The 22,361-nt window shown below is 35.5% G+C and overlaps 1 protein-coding gene and 1 long non-coding RNA gene across 4 annotated transcripts in view; one reads left to right on the forward strand and one right to left on the reverse strand.

The window, feature by feature from the left end:
- Positions 1 to 22,361, forward strand: part of kif26ba (kinesin family member 26Ba) — a 211,604-nt gene that overhangs the window by 55,406 nt on the left and 133,837 nt on the right. The window lies entirely within an intron of this gene.
- Positions 1,850 to 4,517, reverse strand: LOC137488074 (uncharacterized). Of its 3 annotated transcripts, XR_011006968.2 has the most exons (6): positions 4,473 to 4,517; positions 3,839 to 3,911; positions 2,747 to 2,880; positions 2,464 to 2,621; positions 2,257 to 2,352; positions 1,850 to 2,085 (listed from the first exon to the last, which is right to left on the reverse strand). It is a non-coding gene; the product is annotated as an uncharacterized lncRNA (long non-coding RNA). The 3 variants fall into 3 exon arrangements; XR_011006969.2 differs by lacking the exon at positions 3,839 to 3,911; XR_011006967.2 differs by lacking the exon at positions 4,473 to 4,517 and having other exon boundaries at positions 3,839 to 4,079.

Below are 22,361 nucleotides of genomic sequence, written 5' to 3' on the forward strand. Positions count from 1 at the left end.
TTATATGTATATATGTTTACAGTTCTAAAATGCATGATGCTGCATACTAGTGTGCGACCCCCTTTGCGCTGTTCTTGCTGCGGACAGACACTTTGTGCGTCCTTGTTGAAACTCACACTGCTATAGCGATTGAAGATTTATGTTAAATTGGCTAGCTAAACACATTCCGTACTGTACAGGAGACATGTAGGAGATTGATTGACAATGGTCTACAGCCAATCAGGATGCAGATTGCAATGTGCTGTCAAATTGCACACAAAAAAATCTGCGAAACAGCGAGACCGCGAAAGGTGAGGGACCAATTTTCAGGGCCATAGAGTGCTGGGATAAGTGAATTGACACTGGCTTAGAGACAGAACCACAGCGTATAATGTGACTGCAGTGTTCATTCATTCATTCATTTTCTTGTCAGCTTAGTCCCTTTATTAATCTGGGGTCCCCACAGCGGAATGAACCGCCAACTTATCCAGCAGGTTTTTTTACGCAGCGGATGCCCTTCCGGCTGCAACCCATCTCTGGGAAACATCCACACATACAAACACACACACACACACACACACCCACTACGGACAATTTAGCCTACCCAATTCACCTGTACTGCATGTCTTTGGACTGTGGGTGAAACCGGAGTACCCGGAGGAAACCCACGCGAACGCAGGGAGAACATTCAAACTCCACAAAGAAATGCCAACTGAGCAGAGGATCGAACCAGCAACCCAGCGACCTTCTTGCTGTGAGGCGAACGTGCTACACTGTAATCCCGAATAAGTTGACAAAACTCAAAAAATTTGAGGTAATCAGTTACGTCAAATTTTTTAAGTTATGAAATTATCTATTTTAAGTAAACAGAAACATTAAGTTTTGAGTTTGTTGTACTCATGCAAGACACTTCACCTAACTTAAAATACCCAAGTTACTCAGCTTATACGTTTTAATTGCAATTAACTTAATTGTTTTAATTTTTCCAAACTTTAAATACTTAGTCACCCAGCTCATACATTTTAATACCAATTAACTTAATTGTTTTAATTTTTCCAAACTTTAAATACTCAGTCACCCAGCTCATACATTTTAATACCAATTAACTTAATTGCTTTAATTTCTTTCAACTTTAAATACTTAAATCACCCAGCTCATACATTTTGATAGCATTTTTTAAAATTAACTTCTCCATCGTCAGTTTCACAAATAAAATAAGGCATTCGTTAAAAAAATAATAAGTGCACATTCTGTGAAGTGACTCGTTTAGTGTAAACTACACAGAAACTGTATATATATATATATATATATATATATATATATATATATATATATATATATATATATATATCGTTGAAGTCAGAATTATTCGCCCCCATTTATTTTTTCCCCCAATTTCTGTTTGACGGAGAGCATATATATATATATATATATATATATATATATATATATATATATATATATATATATATATTCAGTCTTGGTTGAACTATGATTCTGTCATTTACTTATTCCAAACCTGTTTAAGTTTCTTTCTTCTGTTGAACACTTAAAAGGTTATTTTTGACCAAAAAAAAAAAAAAAGCTGAGACCTGTAACCACCGATTTCCACAGTATTTGTTTTCCTATTAGAAAGTCAGTGGTTACAGGTTGTCAGCTTTACTTAACTTTTGTGTTCAACAGAAGCAAGAAATTCAAGCAGGTTTGGGACAAGTGAAGAGTTAGTAAATGACAGAATTTTACATTTGGACAAACTATCCCTATATATAATAAAATGCACCCTTACGAATTAAAGGTAAATAAATGTTTTGAAGTTACTACCCCAGAGACAGTCTTTATTAAGTAAAAAAAAAAACAATCAACTCATTCTTTAAGGTTTCCATGCTACGAGACTTTTTATTTTCCATCATCCATGCCAAGCAAAACTTTTTGCACAAGTTCAAAGTCCTTTACTATATATTATGTTAAGAGCATACATTAATCCATACAAGACAAGAAAGGTCTGGAAGTGTGCTGTGGGTGGTGTCCAATTCATTCTTCAGGACAACAGAGACCCTCAGTGAATGCAGGGCCAATAAAGCATCTTCAGTCAGCAGGATTATCAATCTAAAAATATAATTCAAGGATATTAATGTAAGGACAGTATCAAAATGACTGAGCCAATATTATATGATTCATCAACTATCCGTGATTACAAATATGTTAAGTAAAAGTTTTCAAAACTTTCATCTTTTTATTAAACATGCCTAATTGTGAAAAGAATGAATGAAGTCTTACCAGGGTGTTCCTAAAGAATCTTAAGTCACGCTCACGCAGCAAGACCAAAAGACCTCTGATAAGAGTAGTCCGTCATGAACTGACATCATGCAGTTCCTGGAAATCAAGTATAATAAATGATGAATAAATGATTTTAAATCAATTTAAAAAAAAAAAAAATTCAAATTATATTTTAATGTATACTTTAACACGTGACCCCAAACATACCTGCTCATCATAAGCCTTTAAAAGATTAGCCAGGGTATCTGCTTTCTTGCCAGTTTTGGATGCTGTTTGCCTTGAAATTGTCATCAAATGAAATAGGTGGTGGTCCAGTTGTGCAAAGAATTTGTGGGGAAAATTCTCATTTGTAACATGTTGGTACTCTGCAAACAGCAAAAAGAAACAAGAGAGAATTTCATAAAACAAACCCACACCACAAAATATACAATTCTAGAAAAAAATTTATTAATATTATTATTATGTTTAATTTAGTTATCTATTTTTTTACCTCAGATAAAAAATCAGGTGTTGATCAGATGTTGAAAGCAGGATCTTCATGTTGTAAACTGAACTCAAGGTCTAGCTGAAGTTTCACTTTCCTTGTAGTTCCTATCTGTAGTCAGCAACACCCGACCTTCAATTCTGTAAGTACACAAAGTCACAGTGTCATTTAGCTGAGAGTGGAAGTAGTACAATTGCATGATGTCTAACGTTAACCTCCAAAACGATTAGCAATAGAGCTGATTATCATGTTAGTTGCTTTGATTTGATGAACACAGATTTAATTTAAACAGTATTGAAATTTCTAAAACTGAATAGGACGACAAAGAAATTTAAGGCCTGATTTTAAAAGCTAGAAATAACAAAACTTACCTTATTGTCTAATGATGTAAAAATATATAGACTAAATTATTTATATTTTTAAGATATAAATATATTTTAAGCTACAAAATTTGCACATCAGAAAACTATGTCTTGTTTACCATGTCTTGAATATTTTGTTTTGTTATTATTTTATTTAATAACATAATTTTGTATTAATGTGTTATAGATATGCATACTTTGTTTTTTAGGCTGTTTATATTCTCTCCAGAGTAAACATTTTAAAAAATAGATTGAAAAAAAAAAAAACTTTTATCATACCTTTAAAATACATTTGACCTAAATGACATTTAAACTCATTTAACTGATCGCATTAATCAGGTAATCATTGATATGCAGAGATGTCGTCTTAAGCGCGAGGAAATATTAAGTGTTGATCAGTGCTGGTGATTGAGGTAAAGTTAGTTTTATATTTACACATTCAGACTTTCTCCTTAATAATATAATTTCAGAAAGGAAATTTTTGCATATTCTTAATGGTGAAATCATATTAGCAGCCAATGACTTTCAAAGTACAACATTGTTCAGTCAAAAAAAATAGTGCATTTAGTGTAATGTTGTTTTCATGTCATACTTGCATGTGATTTCAGAACGAATAGACAAAGTACCATGGTAAACAATTTATGGAGCGAGTCACAAGTTGTTACTAAATGAATGTATGAATATAAAACCAACTTTACCTCAATGTGGTAGTGTAAATTGAAGCTCTGCTCTGTACCTGCTTAGGTGAGGAGCGCAGCTTAAATGTTATCCGTCAGGCTATCCTCATACATGGATCAGCAAGCAACAAGCTGCGTGTGACAGAGTTAAGTTTTGAGACTACGTTTTTGCGCGTCATCAGAAAATACCGTTAAGTGTTTAGGCGGAGATCATTTGAGTTATGATTAACGTTATGTTTCTTGCGCCTTTCGTTTCCGAAGTGCCTACAGATTGCAAAGATAATACCACATTCACACACTGTATGGAGTTCAGCGCAGCGCCAAGACATGCGGTTGTGAGAGCGCGCGTCTCCATGACAACTTCAGCACAGGCTGAGAAATGGCATACTCGCGCCAAGATTTAAATTTTTTTGAAAAATGTAATCTGCCGATTTTAAATATTTTTGTCTTTATCACACTCTGTTAAAATTCAGAGTTAACACGTAACAACTAACGCTAACGTTGCACTGATTCTAACTTTTTAAACAGCAATGTTAACGTTAGTTAGCAACAAGTGAGGCTAAACATGTTTTCTGTAATGTACGACATGTAAACACACCCTGATTAACTCTACATTACATTGAACTGTTACTGTGATTATATTAATTAAAACATACATTTAATATTTCTTGGATTTGTAAATATTTTACTTACTGTAGTGTGAAGCGAGGCCGATCCGCCATCTTGAAAAAAACGAATGAAGCATGAGCACGTACGTGAACCTGGATGACGTCAGACGCAAAATCACTGGGCTGACAGATTTTGAGTTAATGAAACTTTAAAGAGACATTTTGTATAAATTAAACCCAGCAGAATTGTTCACCTTACTTGAAAGATTAAATTTTTTCAAACTCAAAAATAAGAAAAAGTTCTAAATACTCATCAAGGTTAATTAAGATAAACGAATTTTAATGATTTAAGTTAATAGAACTCAATTCAATTAATTATTTACAGCATTAGGGTTTACAGTGTACTGCAGTGTTCAATTTTCCTTATTCATTGCAAGTATATATATATATATATATATATATATATATATATATATATATATATATATATATATATATATATATATATATATATATATATACACCATGATGACCTCCATCACATTAGGGCCAATTTACGCTAATGTGTTTTATTTTTTAAACTCATAACTTTTGTTATAGTTACACCTTTCTGGTTACTATATACATATATATTTATATACACATATACAGTAAGCGAATCTTTGAATAAACTTTTTCCACCTTCACCATGATGATATTCAGGCAGATAAAGCATTTATCACTTGTGAGTGTCAATGCTCATACTCGTGAGGTAAAATGAGCTCAAATAAAAAATTACCAAAGCATCTTAAAAATTAATAGATGAAAAAATCCTTCCCTTCAACCAAAACAAGCAAACAAACAATCAATAAATGCACCAGTTAGAAATATGTGAACATACTGAAATAAAGTCTGCAGGAACTTCCAGGTTTAAAGCTTTTGTTAAAAGTCTATTTTCATATTGAGAAAACTATTATTTTTTGTTTCCGTAAAATCTTTTAATTATACAAATAGTTTTTCTTTTACAGATAGTTTTCAAACTAAGAAAATGTGTTCTTCTATGGTGTTTATTTTTAACAATACAGTTCAATTTAATTCAATTCAGCTTTATTTGTATAGTGCTTTTACAATGTAGATTGTGTCAAAGCAGCTTCACATAAATGGTCATAGTAACTTTATCAGGGTAGTTCAGTTTTTAGTGTTTAAGTTCAGTTCAGTTTAGCTCAGTTCAGTGTGGTTTGAAGTCATTATAGACACAAAGAAACCTCTCAAAAAATTGGACAGTGTCTCTTCTGTTCCTGCTCTGTAGCTCATGACTTTTGCCCCTTGTCCTCTATGTTTGTCCCATTGGGACGGTCCATCTAGACGATGCTTAATTGATCCAGTCAGGGCTTCTGCAAGCAGCATTAATGACTTCAGTGTTTTCATAACCAGCCTGATAATGGCTGCCGTTCTCTCTGGTTCCTGCTAATGAAATAAGGAATTGACCAGAAAACCAGAGACTCTGGAAGCAGGCCTAACTTTTTCGCTCATTTGCTTTGTCCTAAAAAATCAGACGAATAGGCTTGAGAGTTCAATGGCAGTGAGTAAACGCTTTCAATTAAAACCTAATAACCATCCAGGCACTACTTCGACAGACACCAAGGAATATGAGCCATTTCTTCAAACTTGGATGCTGTTCCCATCATGATGAATGGTGAATGTTCAATCAACACTTATGTAGAGCTCTCGTCTGAAGAGTCTTTAAAGCCGAGCGCTGTACCAGAGGGCTTCGCTCCATCTGGCAGTCTGGAGAGGCTCTTTCACCCTCTCTAAGATGCACAACGCGTCTTTTTGGCTGGAGAATGAATGGACACATCCATTACAGCGCTTTAGCCTTCATGGCTCTGTTTGTGTTCCCAATGCAATCTCAGTCTCCATGCATTTATAGTGCTCTAGAGAGTGAGTAGGGTTTATATTTTGGTTACACTTTGTTTTCAGTCACACTATGTACTTACAAAAAGAAAAAATGTGCAATGTACTTAGTGTGTTCATATATTGTATTGCAGAAGACTTATAGGGGAATTAAGGGACAGATTTGGTGGTATGGGTGGGTTAAGGTGTACAGGATTTGTCAACGATGTAATTATAAATGTCTTTACAAATATTAATTACAGATGTAACTACATGCAAATAATTTAAAATATAAGTATAAAGTATGTACATGTATGTAAATGCATTGTACCAGTGGGTAGGTTTAAAGGTGGGTTAAGGTATAAGAGATGGGTCAATGGTTTAATCATAAATTGTCACCTTGGAATTATACTGTAAGGTTCTATCTGTGCTCTAAATGGTTTTGAGATATTGAGCTTTAAAGTTTTGCATTCCAAATAGCAAACAATATGTGTGTAACAGTTCTCCTTCATACACAAACATGACAGAGACCCTAAATGTACTCTAAATGTAAATAATCAAAGTTCCCTTAAATTTGCAAATTGAGGTTAAAAAAACAGGGCAAATGCGGATAGAACCGTCTACACTGTAAAAATGGCTGTGATTTCAACTGTAAAATTCTGTAGAAAGGCTATTTTGATGGTCCATTTGAGTATTAGTGGACTGTCTGCTTAATATATGTTGATACTGCTCCTTCAACAGACATTTAACTGACTATAAGAAACTTTGCAAGTGCATGTCAACTTACTCTTATCCTAACCCCAACCTAACAGTCTACTTATAATATAATGAGAATTAGTTGGCATGTAGATGCAATGTAACTTAAATTCAACAAACGGACCATCACAATAAAGTGTGACCAGCCATTTCAGCTACATAAATCAATTTTACGCCTATTTAAATATGTACATAATAATTGCTAAATAATTATTTTTAAATAAACATCTGACTAATGAAAAGCAGGACTTAGCATGCAGTGGCTTTTGACAGCATTAAAATATTACATCCAATTTTTCCATCTACAAGTTTACACGCTTTTTTCAGCATTTCCGCCATTTAAATTGCCTCATAAATATGTATACAGTTTGAATATTATAGCACATTCCACTTGCATGTATTCCCAAGCCCTCTATAATTCATATCGGGTCTATAAGCAGCTCGGCGAGATTGTATTTCCTGATTTTATTTGACACTGAACACCTCTGTTTACTGATTATTGCGTTTTGGATGCGATATGAGAATCATATTCTCATATTAATAAGTGTAGTGCCTGCAAGCAGCACTTTCCATTTAGATAAGCGCAAGTATTGCTTATTTTTATCCCCTGTGAGGCATTTATTGTGAGGGATTCTGGTGGTAAAGTGTACTGTTAGTTGTAGATATGAGAAAGACAGCATTTGGTGCATCAGTAAAAGTTGTTTTTCCTTCAAAGAGGATTCGGGTTGACTGTTTTCGAACAGTACAAGTCTGCTATTTTTGGTTATTTCTGGTTAAGTCTTAAAGTGGCACGGCTTAGGATTTGGTATTTGGGTCTCCACCCTGAAATATCTGCAGTGGCTTTGCATGAATTACAGAAATGCAGGTTTCTGATGCCGCTGTGGAATAAGCTGAACTTCAAGGGCTGTGTTTTAAACCAGACTCACAGCCAACCTGATAAATCCACGCAAGTAATATTTTGTTGTTTTGTAATGTAACCAAGCTTGACATAAATCCAACGACAGCTAGTTGTAGGATAAACACAGTGTCTGTACCAACAGAGTTTCCAGAGCGATCCATCATTTCCTGTCTGTAAGGGAAGTGGAGGTCAGTGTGTCAGTAGGGAAATATTCCAGATTCTGTCTGCCTTCTATAAATATTTATGTCAATATTTCAGCCCAGACTAATATATCATGCGTAACTCCTACAGACATCTTGAGTTGATAACATATAGCATCAGTATATGCATCAATACCATTCAAAGATTTCAGGTGGTGTTCTAGATCTGCTGGTTTCAGACTGTTGAATGAGCTTTTTCTTGCAGACTGTTTTGCGCAATTAGGCAGTGATATGAACTGTTATAGGGGTGGTCAAATGTATATTTACATTATTTATTAGTTTAGTTATTATAATTATTGTTTAAAAATACAGACTAGAGCAAACTATATCTCACTATTAAAGGGCTGAACCCCCTATACATCTTGTTTTGACATCCTTCAGTGGGGATCAATCATTAATTAGGGGGATCACCCCTGTAAATCACACCCTGCATGGGACTGAATTCCCTTTCAATGCAGACACTGATCAAAAAACACTGAACAAAAACACACAACCTTTTTTTCTTTAAGGAGATTTCTCCCAATATTGTGTAAATCACTTTGAGTACACAGAAAAGCACTATATAAATGTAAGGAATTATTATTATTAATTATTAACAGAGTTTTTTTTTAATGTGACCATTTTTTAATGCTGTACAATATTACATTTGTGCATATACACATTAGATTAGTCAGTACTGAAGCCAAATTTGGAGCTTATCAAAAAAAGAACTTATGATAATGGTCCAAAAACTAGTAAACCCAAATTTACGTTATAAACAAATTTTAAATGCACATTTAAAAAAAATTGAAAAATCAAGAAAAAAAAGAAAAAAAAGAAAGAAAAAAGTAGTTACAATTTTGTAGGTTGTTATTTATTTGTGCAATATTTAGCTTGAATTTAGTCGTATCATCTTTCTATTTCTAAAGATATTCTGTGACTAATATATTTTAATGAATAAATCTGTTTAATAAATCTGTTTTGTTTAAATGCAACAAAATACATTGCTTATATTCACTGAGAAAAGAATAAAAATATTCATTTTCAAAATGGGGTGTACTCAATTATGCTGAGCACAGCATAATAGATAGATAAACGTTCCCTTAGATGTTCACTTATCTATAAAATATTAAATAAATATAAAACTAAAAAACAAAATAATATTAATCCAAGTTAAAATAAAATAAAATGGAGGAAAGAGAAAAAAATAATAGAAACAAAAAAACAATGGTCAAACGGCAAATAATAAGTTTGAATGCTTTTGTTCTATGTTTTTCAGCACTGGCTGCCAAATAAGATACAATTTTTGACTGCAACCTTTGGTGGAATACTGAATCTTCTCCATTGTAATATATTTATGAGCTTTGATGAAAATTCATGAATGACAATTCAGCTTTGAATCACAGGATTAAATCAAATTTGAAGCTACAGTACACTCAATTACAAAACAGTAATGTAAAATTGTAAAAACATTACATAATTTGAACCGTTTTTACTGCATTTTGTACAGCTTAACTATGTTTATATGTAATAACTTTAACTGTTAAAAAGCTATTTATTACTAGTTAATTAGTTATTAGTAACTAATAAAGTTATGGTAACTAATAACTAATAACTTTTATGACTTTGTAATGGAATAATGTGCCTTTTTTGTAAAGCTGCATGCTTTGACACAATAAATGAATTGAATTTAATAGAAATGTAATCATACACTGACCCCCTAATAGATTGACTGAAATAAATTAATTGAGTAAACTTGTTGCCTTAATTGAATCGAGTAACAAAGTCTCCTAAAACTTGCATTTTTAAGTTTATTTAACTTGCTGGTTTTGTAGATTATACTTAAATTGTTTAGTTCACCAAACGTAGCACTAAAAGCTCTAATAAGATTACTGAACTACATTATTTGAGTAAACTTATTACCTCAATTTAATTGAGTAACAGTCTCCCAAAACTTTCTTATTTAAGTTTACTTAATTTGTTTTGTATCTAAATTGTTCAGTTCCTTAAACTTAGCACTAAAAACACTATTAAGTTGACTGAACTAAACTAATTAAGTAAACTCATTGCCTCAATTTAATTGAGTAACAGAGTCTCCCAAAACTTCCACACACTGTAAAAAATAACTCCTTAAAATTTACGGTAAACAATCGGCAGCTGTGGTTGCCAGTAATTTACCGTTAAAAGTACAGCAGAAAGCGTAAAATTAATTCCCCAATTTTACAGTAAACTACCACACTTCATCAATTTATAGATGTAATATGTCTGTATTTTGTATAACCAACATCTACACATCTTTTGTTATACGGATAAACACATTAACACAGCCATAAGCAGGTGGTAATGAGAAAGATACATAATGAACCAATGATCATCACAGACTACTTTTTCCACAAGCATCGGTGTATAGAAGGTGCTCAGTGTCATTCACACAGCTACTAAACACCAGTATGGTAACATGCATAAAATTAAAGTCATAAACTAAACATTGTTTATCAACATTAGATGTAACATAAATCTCTAATGTACATAACTGATGGAGAAACAACTAAAAACATTCATATTAATGTCAACAAAAAGCATAAAAAGTGATGTGCCATGCAGGGAATTCTGGGAAAGTCAGTTTACGGTTATTCGGCGTATATATTAAGGAAACATACTGTTGACCAGGTTACGGATTTTTACTATAGCATTTTTACAGTTTTTTATTGTTGAAATACAATGTGTATTTAAGTTTATTTACTTTCTGCTTTTGTAGATTATACTTAAATTGTTCAGTTTGGGTCTGGATTTGACAGTGATCCTAGTTTACTCACTGACAGCGTAGATCCACAGAGGTCACCACCACGTGCGATGTATAGGGTAGAGGAGAGGAGAGACACACAAAGCGGCTTGTGTAAGATGAGAGTCGGCCTCTAGATTTACACTGACAGCAGGAATGTGTGGTTTTAATCAGAACAGAGCTTCAGTCTCTCTCCTTCAGTGACTGTGCTCCTGTACCGAGTCTTTGATTAGCTGGACCGCTGCCCTGTGCCCAGTGAGAGGGGCCAGGCAGACCCGACGGGGAGCTGAGAGGTGCAGTGAGGACACCGTCAGCCCAGAGCAGATGGATTGCACCGTGTTTCCGCCCTGCTGCCGCTCCGCCAACTCTGGGTCTGTAATGATGTGTCAGAGACCTAAGACACTGTCAGATATGCTCATATTCAATCATTGGTTAATGTGCCCTAAACAACTTAGTGAGCTGAAAAATAAAGTATGTTTATTTTAATGATGTCCATCCAAGCATGCAACAACTGATGCTTGAAGTCAACATGGATTCTAAATGCATCCTAATTTTCCTCCTGGGCTATTTTTATTTACTATTGCTTGACACAAAGTAAATACACAAGTAAAATAGTACAGTTAAAGGGATAGTTTAACTAAAAATGAAAATTTAGCTCGTCATTTATTATTCCTCTTGTCCCAGGAGACACACAATATCATAAGACATTAATATTAGGTTAGATTTAGGTGATCAGTGTCTAAGGACAATCTTATTTTGATGTTTAATAACGCCGTGAAATGACGTTGATATTTAGTTGATTTTAGGTTGTGTTGAAAGTGACCAAAATCCAACATCGAGCCAACATCTTAAACCAACATCATATTGACATAAAATACTGACATTTATTTATCAGGTATGGATAACAAAATTCAACATCTGATAGACGTCATATTGGTGTACATAACGTCAAGCTGTAACATCATTAAACATTGATATTTAGTTGATTTTAGGTTGCATTGGAAAGTAACCAAAATGCAACATCTGTCTGATGCACGACACTGACTTTGGGTTCTGAGGTCAACCCACTTTTCATTACCAAACAAAATGCGTCCCCATTTTCCCAGAGATGAGTTGCGGCTGGAAGGGCATCCGCTGCGTAACAACTTGCAGGATAAGTTGGCAGTTCTTTTTGCTGTGGCGACCCCGGATTAATAAAGGGACTAAGCCGACAAGAAAATGAATGAATGAATGAATGAATGCGTCCCCTAGACGTTGGGGTATAACCTTAATCTGTCTTCATGTTGACATCCTGTGCCTCCTGGGGTGATTTTAAACTTTTTTGAGTTTCTTTTTCTGTTGAAAACAAAAGAGGATATTTTGAAAAATGATGGTTGCTGGGACCCATTGTCTTCTAAAGTTGCCTTCTATGGAAGTCGATGGGAACCAATGGGTCAACCAGCATTTTCAAAACCTGTCTGTACTTTTTCTCCTCTCTTCAACACAAAAGAAGATGTTTTGAAGAATGTTGCAAACCTGTAACCACTGACATTCCACCACCTTCCTGGAGGGCCATAGCTCTGCACTAGTCAGCTTTAACCCTATCGAACTAATTGAGTCCTTCAGGCTTTTGTCAATAAATCTCCTTTTGTGTTCTACAGAAGGAAAACATTCAAACAGGTTTGTAACAAATGAAGGGAGTTTGAACGATAGCACAATGATCAATTTTGGTAGAAATATCCCTTTAAACCTCCTTTATGCTATAATCTAATGCTACTTTTTCAAATTTCGATGATTTTGGTATTGACAAAATCATGTCCAAGTGTATATTTTAATCTTGAAAGAATATCCTGAAAAGTATCTACATTTGAAACATGACATTGCTATTGACGTCCTACTTTCTTCATCAGTTCATTAGAAGTACAGACGTGTTGCCAGATTTCATGGATCCGTGCTTTAGACACAAAACACCGCCATTAGTTGCACTGCTAATTCAGCCTCTCTTCATGCATGAGTGCGGCTTCTGATCCAAAGGTTTAAGGTTAATTGTTCTACAAGCTGCTTTAAACTTCATGGCTATCCATGACCACTGCATTTAGAGACTGAAATCATTACTATATAGCACCAAAATGCTTAAAAGGGTCAAGTATCTGTTGATGCACTGTGGATGCTAATTAGATTGCTTTTGGGAATAAAATACGATTAACTATTATGATACAGTGAAGATTAAAATTAGAAAACAATTTATGGACACTTTATTATTTATTTTTTTTCAGATCATTGTTTTTAGTTGAGTTTAGCTTCTGTATATCAGAGAAATATTTCATGCTAAACAAAACATTCCCCAAACTATGACTGGCAGGATCACCAGTGATGCAGAACTACAAATCTGCCAGAACTACAAATACCTGCCAGCATTCGGATCATAAAATATGGGAGATTTTATCCAGGGGTGTGCGCAAAGTGAAGAGCGGGGGGTGGGGGGTGGAATTCCGGGAGTTTTCCGGGAGACAGAATAATACGGGAGATGGGTCTGAAATACGGGAGACTCCTGGGAAAAATGGGAGTGTTGGCAGTTATGCACAGCTGTCACTGAACTGGACTACAAATACTATAATGCACCACACACACACCAGTTCCTGATACCACAGCGGGTGTGGTGAACAATCAAGTCCCCCCTGGAATCGAGTCCGCTTAAGACCTCAAGGGGTTGTCTGAGGTGAAAGCCTGATCAAATGCTTTTATTGTGATACCTTGTTGTGTTGTGGGTACTCATTGCTGAGTCTTGTTTATTTCTTGTAGCATTTCGAGTACTCCATTGATAATCCCATGAATCATTATGGTTTAGGCATGCGGTGGGTCTGCTTTTTCTTGAAGCAATCTGATTGATCAAATTTTTTTTTCTTTATTTGAAAATAATAAAAATGTATTTTAAATGTGCATCAAGATAGGCCAAACTTACATGGCCCACATTATTAACATCTAGGCCAAATACTACAATTACTGTACACCTGGCCCAAGTATTGTGTGCCGCCTTAAAGCTTAAAGACAGTGCCACCTCTGCCAAACCAGGGCCATGTTTGGCCCACATGCTCTATGCCAGTGCTGGATAAATGCCTGCTATGTCAGATTTATGCCAAATCTGGGCCAGAATTCTTTGCTACCTGGGTATTGCCAGTATTGTTTTGTTACGACACTTCACCTGCAACTTTTAATAACTTTACACACTTTTGGTTCAGTCTTTCCCAATTTGATGATGAACACACACCAGACCCACATACAATAGTTCAACAATTGTCAACAAATAGTCAGATTTCACATGTGCAGTCATTAATGTCTGTCTATTTCATGATTGGTTTATTAATGGACTATTGTTTGACGTCTATTAGTTTTTCAGCGAGAACTCAAAATTAGCCATGTTTCAGCCAAGATGTTTGAAAATCTATTAGACATATTTTAAAACCACAAACAAAATAGCTTGCTGCATCTTAACCTGTTAATATTATTAACTATAATTTATTTACAAGGACACCTGGTGAGACTCTACAGGCTTACACACACATACATGTACACAGCTACAGATACACTGGCTCCCCTCGCATCCCATACCTTTGTATGCTTATCACCACCGGTGTGGGTAGCCAGGTCTGTCACCAGCGCTCTACTAACTGCAGGACCAAATGGCTGCCATCTATGTCAAACTATCTCACATCCCCTGTTCCCACCCCCTGTTGCGATGTTATGTCTATGTGTTTATGTGTTATGTGGTTTTTCTCCTGACCTTACACTGCCCTACTTTAAGAACAGTCTGAGAGGGGCTTTTATTTTCGCCTCCCTTTTCTTTAATATATCTTATTTGCCCTTTCTAAAAGCTACCTCTCATCTCATCAGTCTTCCCCTGAAATGTGGGATGTTTGTGAATAGTCGGAGGGGTCCATTTTCGCTACATGTCAAAGTGTATGTGACAAATAAAGGCTTTTTTCATCATCATCATCATCATCATCATCATCATCATCATAATAAAATCGATTCTACAAAATTGATTTGTGTTGGGACAACATAAATGAATCAAGTTAACTTATAAATTTTTACAAATTTAAGTGGACTGAACATAAAAAAATGTGTTATCCCAGAAAAACTCAAGAATTGTGTTGGTTCAGCTTATTTTAAATAAGAAGTTCGAACAAAACAACAAACATGATTTTTTAGAATGTTAGCTTACTGTAATTCAGACTGTAAGTTGTGAACTTGACATTTCGGGAATTGTTTGTTGCTCTAATTTTGATCTCCTTTTTATGCAAGATAAACTTTCAGCCATGTATTGGTGATAAGCCTGTGGCACGAGCTTGAAAAGAAAAAAAAAAGAACAGTGGGAGCACTTAATTCTTTCTTGTGGCAGAAAACATTTGTTTAATGTAGCTTTCAAGTTGGTGTCTTCACCTAAAACAGTACACAGATGGGAGGCAACAGAATGACAGATTAAGTATATTTATTTCAGAGTGTCCGCTAAGTCTTTGCAAGTGCGCATCTCTTCCCTTGCGTGATGAAAGGATGATATCACTCCTTGTATCTCAATTAATCTAATTAAAATCGTTCTTGCATCTTCGTCCTGGCCCTGTGAGCAAGTGCCAAAACGTAATTATGATCTTCGTCTCACGGAATGCTCAAGCACATGGTGTGATGATGCACCAGAGCTGGATAATTGGCAGCTTTATGCTAATGAGGACTGCGAAGATAGAGAAAAATAAAGAGCAAAGCATTTCTGGAGTGACAAAGCGTGAGAATGAGTGTGTTGTTTGCATAGTAACTGCATGATTTAACCAACCTACTCTAGTATACAGTTGAATTATTAGCCACCCTGTATATTTTCCCCCAATTTCTGTTAAATGGAATTTTTAACACATTTTTAAACATAATAGTATTAATAACGCATGTCTAGTAGCTGATATCTTTTATCTTTGCCATGATAGTACATAATATTCTACTGGATATTTTTCAATATACAAGTACTCAGGTTACAGTTCAATTGAATGGCTTAACTAGGTTAGTTAGAGTAATTAGGCAAGTTGTTGTATAAGCATGGTTTGTTCTGTAGACAATTAAAAAAAATATTGCTTAAAGGGGCCAATAAAAAATTGTGGTCGACAGTGGTGTTGCCTCCGCTGGCAATTGCTTCCTGTATAGTCTATTGTAATCGGCAGCTGTTTTTTCTGGTACGAAATGGATGCTTAAAAAAGACTTGCAGATACAAAAGCAGTTTATTAGTCGAGGTCGTACAGGCAGAGGTCATAAACAAGAGCAAAACAGTGGAGAAGGGTATAAACAGAGGTTGGAGCTAGCTTCAAGTGGGTGGGACTTGAGCTCCAAGTAGGTGAGTGTAGTAAAGCTGGATATTGATCTTGTTACTGGGAGGAAGAAGGCGGAGAAATGACCAATTTAAAGGTATTTATTAATAAAACGGATGCCAGCTCCTCACAGAGACTGCCGTCTAAACCAAAACAAACACAACATAACTGTGTCCAGGCCTGGACCTCTCTCAGCTTCCTCTGCCATCGTTCCTCCTCTTATAGTTCAGTGCTCCTTCTATGGGACTTAAAGAGCCCATATTATACATGAAATAGGGTCATATCTTGGTTGTAAGGGTCTCCAACAACAGTCTAATATGCATGCAAGGTCAAAAAGCACTTTCATGGTCTTATAATCTGCATTTATTTTTACCTAATTATCCCAGCGACTCCCGTATGAATCGTCCAGTGATTCATTTGTTCCCAAACCCCTCCGTAGCGCGAAGCTAATCTGCGCTGATTGGACCGATGACAGCCTGTTGCGATTGGTCAACTGCCTTCAGTCAGAGTGAAAAGCCAAAAAGCTAATCAGCAATATAAAAGTAATCACAGTTCATACACGCTCGATAGTGTAGGCGTGGATTTTAGCTGCCAGTGGGTCAATGTAAATACAGACTATGGACTTGAAAATTCAGACGACTATTTTCTTGAGCAAAAACTCCAAAAACTGTCGAGGAGATCACATAGCTTGTTTCACTCTGCTCTTTTCACAGACACAGACACACACACACACACACACACATTGCCCTCGTCCTTGCGCGCGCACGCACACACACACAAAAACACACACACCTGCGGACGACAACGCGCGCGCACACACACACAAACACACACACATACTCCCGGACGACAGCGCACGCGCACACACACACTACCCTCGTCCACGGAGCTCCGTAAACAAAGCAGCACGCGTCGCGTTTTTAACGTGACTTTGCACGCGATAAGAGAATATAGCGAGTTAACCGGATACAGTACACGCGGTTACAAGTAACAAATCACAACTAAATACATTTGCAAGCTAGAGTCAACGAGGCAACAACTTTAATCGCACGTACTTACACTTGAGAAATGGAGGAAAAAACCCATCCTGACATGTCCAGGAGTAAGTTACTCTTTACTGATCCTTCCTTTAACAAACGCCGATGAAGTATTCTTTGTAGCATGTAGTTTGCAGAAGTTTCCAGTAGTTTCCAACTGCTTGGTTATAATGCTGAGGTTTCATCTTTGGGTAGAGATTCGATATAATATCCATCTGCAGTGTGACTTCAATCGACCGGCATGTTTGTGTGCGTGTGTTTGTGGGTGTGTGTGTGTGTGTGTCTGGGTTTCTGCGTCAGAGGGCGGGGCCTCAGGTTTGATATCTCCCGGGTTTGCGCGTGCACGTGAATAACTTGGTTTCGTTCGTACGTCATGGCGAAACACCTAATGACTCGTATCAAGGCGACTTGTTTGAAGCACTATGAGTCGACTCTTTTATAGATGAATCAACCGTTTTAAACACTGTACTCTTACAGATTTAAGCCTTAGCTGGATACTTCACTTCACTTAGAGCTGTGTTACACACTACATGGAGGGGAATTTTCAAAAACCCATAATATAGGCTCTTTAAGGCCGGTGTGTGCCACAGGTGCTTCTCATTGTTCACTCACACACTGGCCTTGTTCAGCTCCCTAGGCTCTCAACCCCGTCCCCTCGTCACAATGGGCGTTCGAGCTCCAAGTGGGCTGTACAAACCTGGAGTTTTCATTTATTTAATGTCTTGTACATGACACGGAGTCCAATATTGTGCTTTATGAATGTCTACACCTACCCTAACTCTAAACCAACCCGACAGTAACCTGTTGTACTTTATTAATGTCTACACCTACCCCAACTCTAAACGCAACCTCACAGTAACCTCTTGTGTTTTATTAATATTTGCTCCACTTACACCGCCTAAACCCAACCTACTTGTCGCTTAGGTCCCTCCCTCTTGGAGGTCATCCAACCTACTTGCGGTGTAATCCCTCCTACTTGGAAGTCTCTAGGCTGCAGTGTTACCTATTTGAAACAATATCCCAATGGTAATCCAAAAGACGAGGTCAAAATACAGGCGAGAGGTCAGACTAGGAGGCAACGAATCAAAATGAGGAACAAGGCAAGAGTCAAAAACACAGGAAAACAAACCAGGAAGACTGCTTTGTAATGTTTAGTAAATAAACAAGACTTGGCAATCTGTGAGTGAAGGTGAGGTGTACTTATAATCAGTGAATCATGAGTAGGGCCAGACAAAATCTGCAGACATTTTTTGTTATTTCAGCTGAAAATTTTGTAAAAAATCTGTGGAATTATGTGGAATTATTTTGGGAATATCATAACTAACTATAAAAACTATCATTAACTAACTATAAAAAGAATAGCTTTTTAACTTTTATTAAATGCTTATGATGCAAAACCATCTAGATCAACTTATTTGTTAAACAAAACAAGTCTCTCATATAACATATCTACTAAATGACAAAAATATGAATTTACAAACTGTATTGTAAACAAATCATAGAAACATTTTCATGTTAGTAAATAATATTACTGAAATTAATAAAAAAAAAACTGAATAAATATAAATTTACACACATTTACACAAGTAAAACAAAAATGACTCGATGGGCTAAAAATCTGCAGAAATCTGCAGATGACAAAAGAACAAACAAAATAATGCCAGGGTGATAGAAGGTAAATAATAATAACAGCACAAAAAATAAAAAAACACACAAAAAAAACAAGAGAATAAACAATGAAACAAAATTATTGCAATTAAAAACAAGCAGGACCTTTACATTAATCAAACATTTTGAAAATCAAGCACAAATAGACAGTTTTAATGGTATTTCTATTAGTACTATGCTGAATAGTACAAAAGTAATTTTATAAAACAAATAAAACACTTATGAATATGAATCTTAATCAGCAAAATAAATAGATTTCAAATTAAAATGAAAAGAGTACCTTTTTTTTTTTTTAATAAAGACAGAAGCATCATACCAAAGCTTAACCACAGTGCCAAAAGATTTGGGGTACAGTTTCCAAATGCAAAGAACAAAAAGAGCAACTTTTATCAATATCCTTTTTAAATTTACTGAGAGAATGTTTAACCGGTTAGAATTTATGAATTAGCTTAATAGATATTTCTTTATAGTGTATGTATCTTATTTGTAACAAAAAAATAAAATAAATAAGTAAATAAAAAAATATATATTTTCCAATAGGTAATACAGCTAGGCTTGTCAGCTGTTGTAGGAGCGCAGTAAGTTCTGGGAGTTGTAGTTAAAGTAATATCCAACAGAGAAAACACTACTGGCGTCTACAATGGACTACAGGAAGTAATAACCAGCGGAGACAACACCACTGGTGATCACGGCAGCTAATAATATTGACCTTAGAAAGTTTATAAAGGAGATTAAAAACTGCTTTTACTCTAGCCGAAATAAAACAAATAAGACTTTCTCTAGAAGAAAAAATATTATTGAAAATACTGTGAAAAAATCCATTCTCTGTTAAACATCATTTAGGAAATATTTCAAAGAGAATAAAAAAAATGCAGAGTAATTTTGATGTTAACTGTATATAAAAAATAAACATTGCTTATTGATGAATGTGCCGTTGTTCTAAGATTTCAATTAGGCATTAATTGGTATGGTGGTGGTTTAGACTCATTGCTGGTAACCAGGAGGTTGGCGGTTTGATCCCTGCAGGAAGTGAACCGTGAGCCAATCAGAGTTTGAGTAAGGCACTTAATCCCAGAATGCTCCAGGGGGGGATTGTGCCTGTAATAAGTTAATGGCGCCAGTCTTTTGGTGACATCATGCGAACTTCTTGGGAAAAAAAAAAATTCCATGGTCGTGTGGAGATAAATTAATGATTCTAGTATCTAATTACTTAGCAGTGCAGATAGAGTCATTAGTCTGCTCGGGGAAAGACAGTGGAGGAACCAAGAGTGTACGTTTGCCCAGAGGAAAAGTGAACTGCTCTTTAATCGCTCTGGTGGCTTAATTATTTGATTCTTCATTTTCATCTAGGGCCAGGTTTCCAACTAAGATTCAGTAATCCAATCACAATGGTTAGCCAGACTGCTTCAACCTGGTATTAACATGCGCTCAAGTATGTCTCTTGTGACCACTTGTGTTTATGTTTCGTTGAGCCCCTTCCCTCTTATTTTGTCACGGTCTACATCACTTTGTGGGAGCATTCAGTGTGAAGCATGAGTACATTATACATGTTACACTTCCTATCAAGCAGGCAGGAAAGCAAGTGAATGAAATATTGAGGAGGTTGTCTTTTGAGGTTGTTTGAATGCATTTTAAAACATGAGTGCCTACATTTTAAAAACAAACATCTGATCAAATTCATCTTCAAGTGCTCAAAAGTGGGAATGTCACCAGCCTCGGATGTTATCACTCAATTGAATGGGTGTTACAGTGGTTATCAGCTGATAGATATGGGTCAGTAGGAAGGCCTAGTAGGCTCAGAAGGCAGTTATCATCCATCTACATGGTTTATCAGCTACACTAGTAGAGAAGATTCCAGATCCAGATCTGTTTTTGCATTACTGGGATTGTTAGGGTAGGGGTAGATGTTAATAAAGTACAATTAATGGGAAATATAATAAATTATATAAATAATTCTCGTTAACTTCCATGTATAGACTTCCATATGTGATCTATAGCTGATTAACCATGTGGTTGGTTGATAACAGCCTTCTGAGCCTACCAGCAGGCCCCTACTGGCCAGAAGTAATACTGGCCCATATTAGCTGATAACCACTGATAACACCAATTCAATCGAGTGATAACATTGGACGCAACTATTAATGTTCACTTAATTGTTATTATTTACTTGTCCTTATTGTGTTCTAATCCCCTGCTGCATTCATTCATCTTCAGAACATAAATTAAGATATTTCAGATAAAATCCAAGAGCTCTCTGAAGTTGAGAAAAGGAACTAGAAGCATGTTCAAAACATTCAATGTGACTTAAGTGGTTCAACTAAAATCACATGAAGCTCCAAGAATAATTTTGTACACCACAAAACCTGTAAAAAAGACTTTGTTCTCTTTAGTATGTACTCATCCTGACCTGACACAGGAGATATTCATATTTATAGTCATATTTACAGACTTTTGCTACACAAAAGTGTTCTTTGAGGTTGGAATGACAGTTGAACAACAAAATTCACATGCAGTATTTGAACAATGTATTTAGTATTTTCCTGGACGAACATTTTGGAAATGTTGCTGTTCATGGAGCATAAGAGAGCTCCAGGATTTCATCTAAAATATCTAAATTTGTGTCCCCACTGGCCCTTATCTATCAGCTGATAACCACTGATGACACCCATTCAATCGAGTAATAACATTCGAATCGGCTGTTAATGTTCACTTTAATGTTGTTATTACTCGCCTTTATTGTGTTCTAATCCCCAGCTGCATTCGTTCATCTTCAGAAGATATTTTAGATAAAATCCAAGAGCTCTCTGACCTTCCATAGACAGCAATGGTCCAGAGATGTTGAAAGTGCAGAAAAAAACTAAAAGTATAAAAAAAAATCCATGTGGTTCAACTGAAATCATATGAAGCTCCATGAATGATTTTGTACATCACAAAACCTGTAAAAAAGATTTTGTTCCCTTTAGTATGTACTCATCCTGACCTGACACAGGAGATATTCATATTTATAGTCATATTTACAGACTTTTGCCACACAAAAGTGTTATTTAAGCTTGGAATGATTACAGTTGAACCACTAAAGTCACGTGCAATGTTTGAATGTTGTTTTTGCTATTTTCCTGGATGAACATTCCGGGAATGTTGCTGTCCATGGATGCCAAGAGAGCTCCAGGATTTCATCTAAAATATCTTCATTTGTGTCCCGAAGATGAACAAAGGTCTCAGGGGATTGGAATGAGATGATTGAATTAATAAAATAAAAATAATAAATTATTATAATAATGAAATGAACAATTAATTACAGAGTTTTCATTTTTCTGTAAACTAATCCTTTAAAGTACAAATGAAATCAAAACTAACCATATGATTTTGTTAGCTCACATGGCTAGTTTTGTGGTGAACGATTCATCTGTGCATGACATTAAGAAACAAAAAATGGTTTGCCCTTGTAATCTTTAATG

This window comes from Danio rerio, chromosome 17, assembly GCF_049306965.1.
Source record: "Danio rerio strain Tuebingen ecotype United States chromosome 17, GRCz12tu, whole genome shotgun sequence".
In the NCBI taxonomy this organism is placed as follows: Eukaryota; Metazoa; Chordata; class Actinopteri; order Cypriniformes; family Danionidae; genus Danio; species Danio rerio.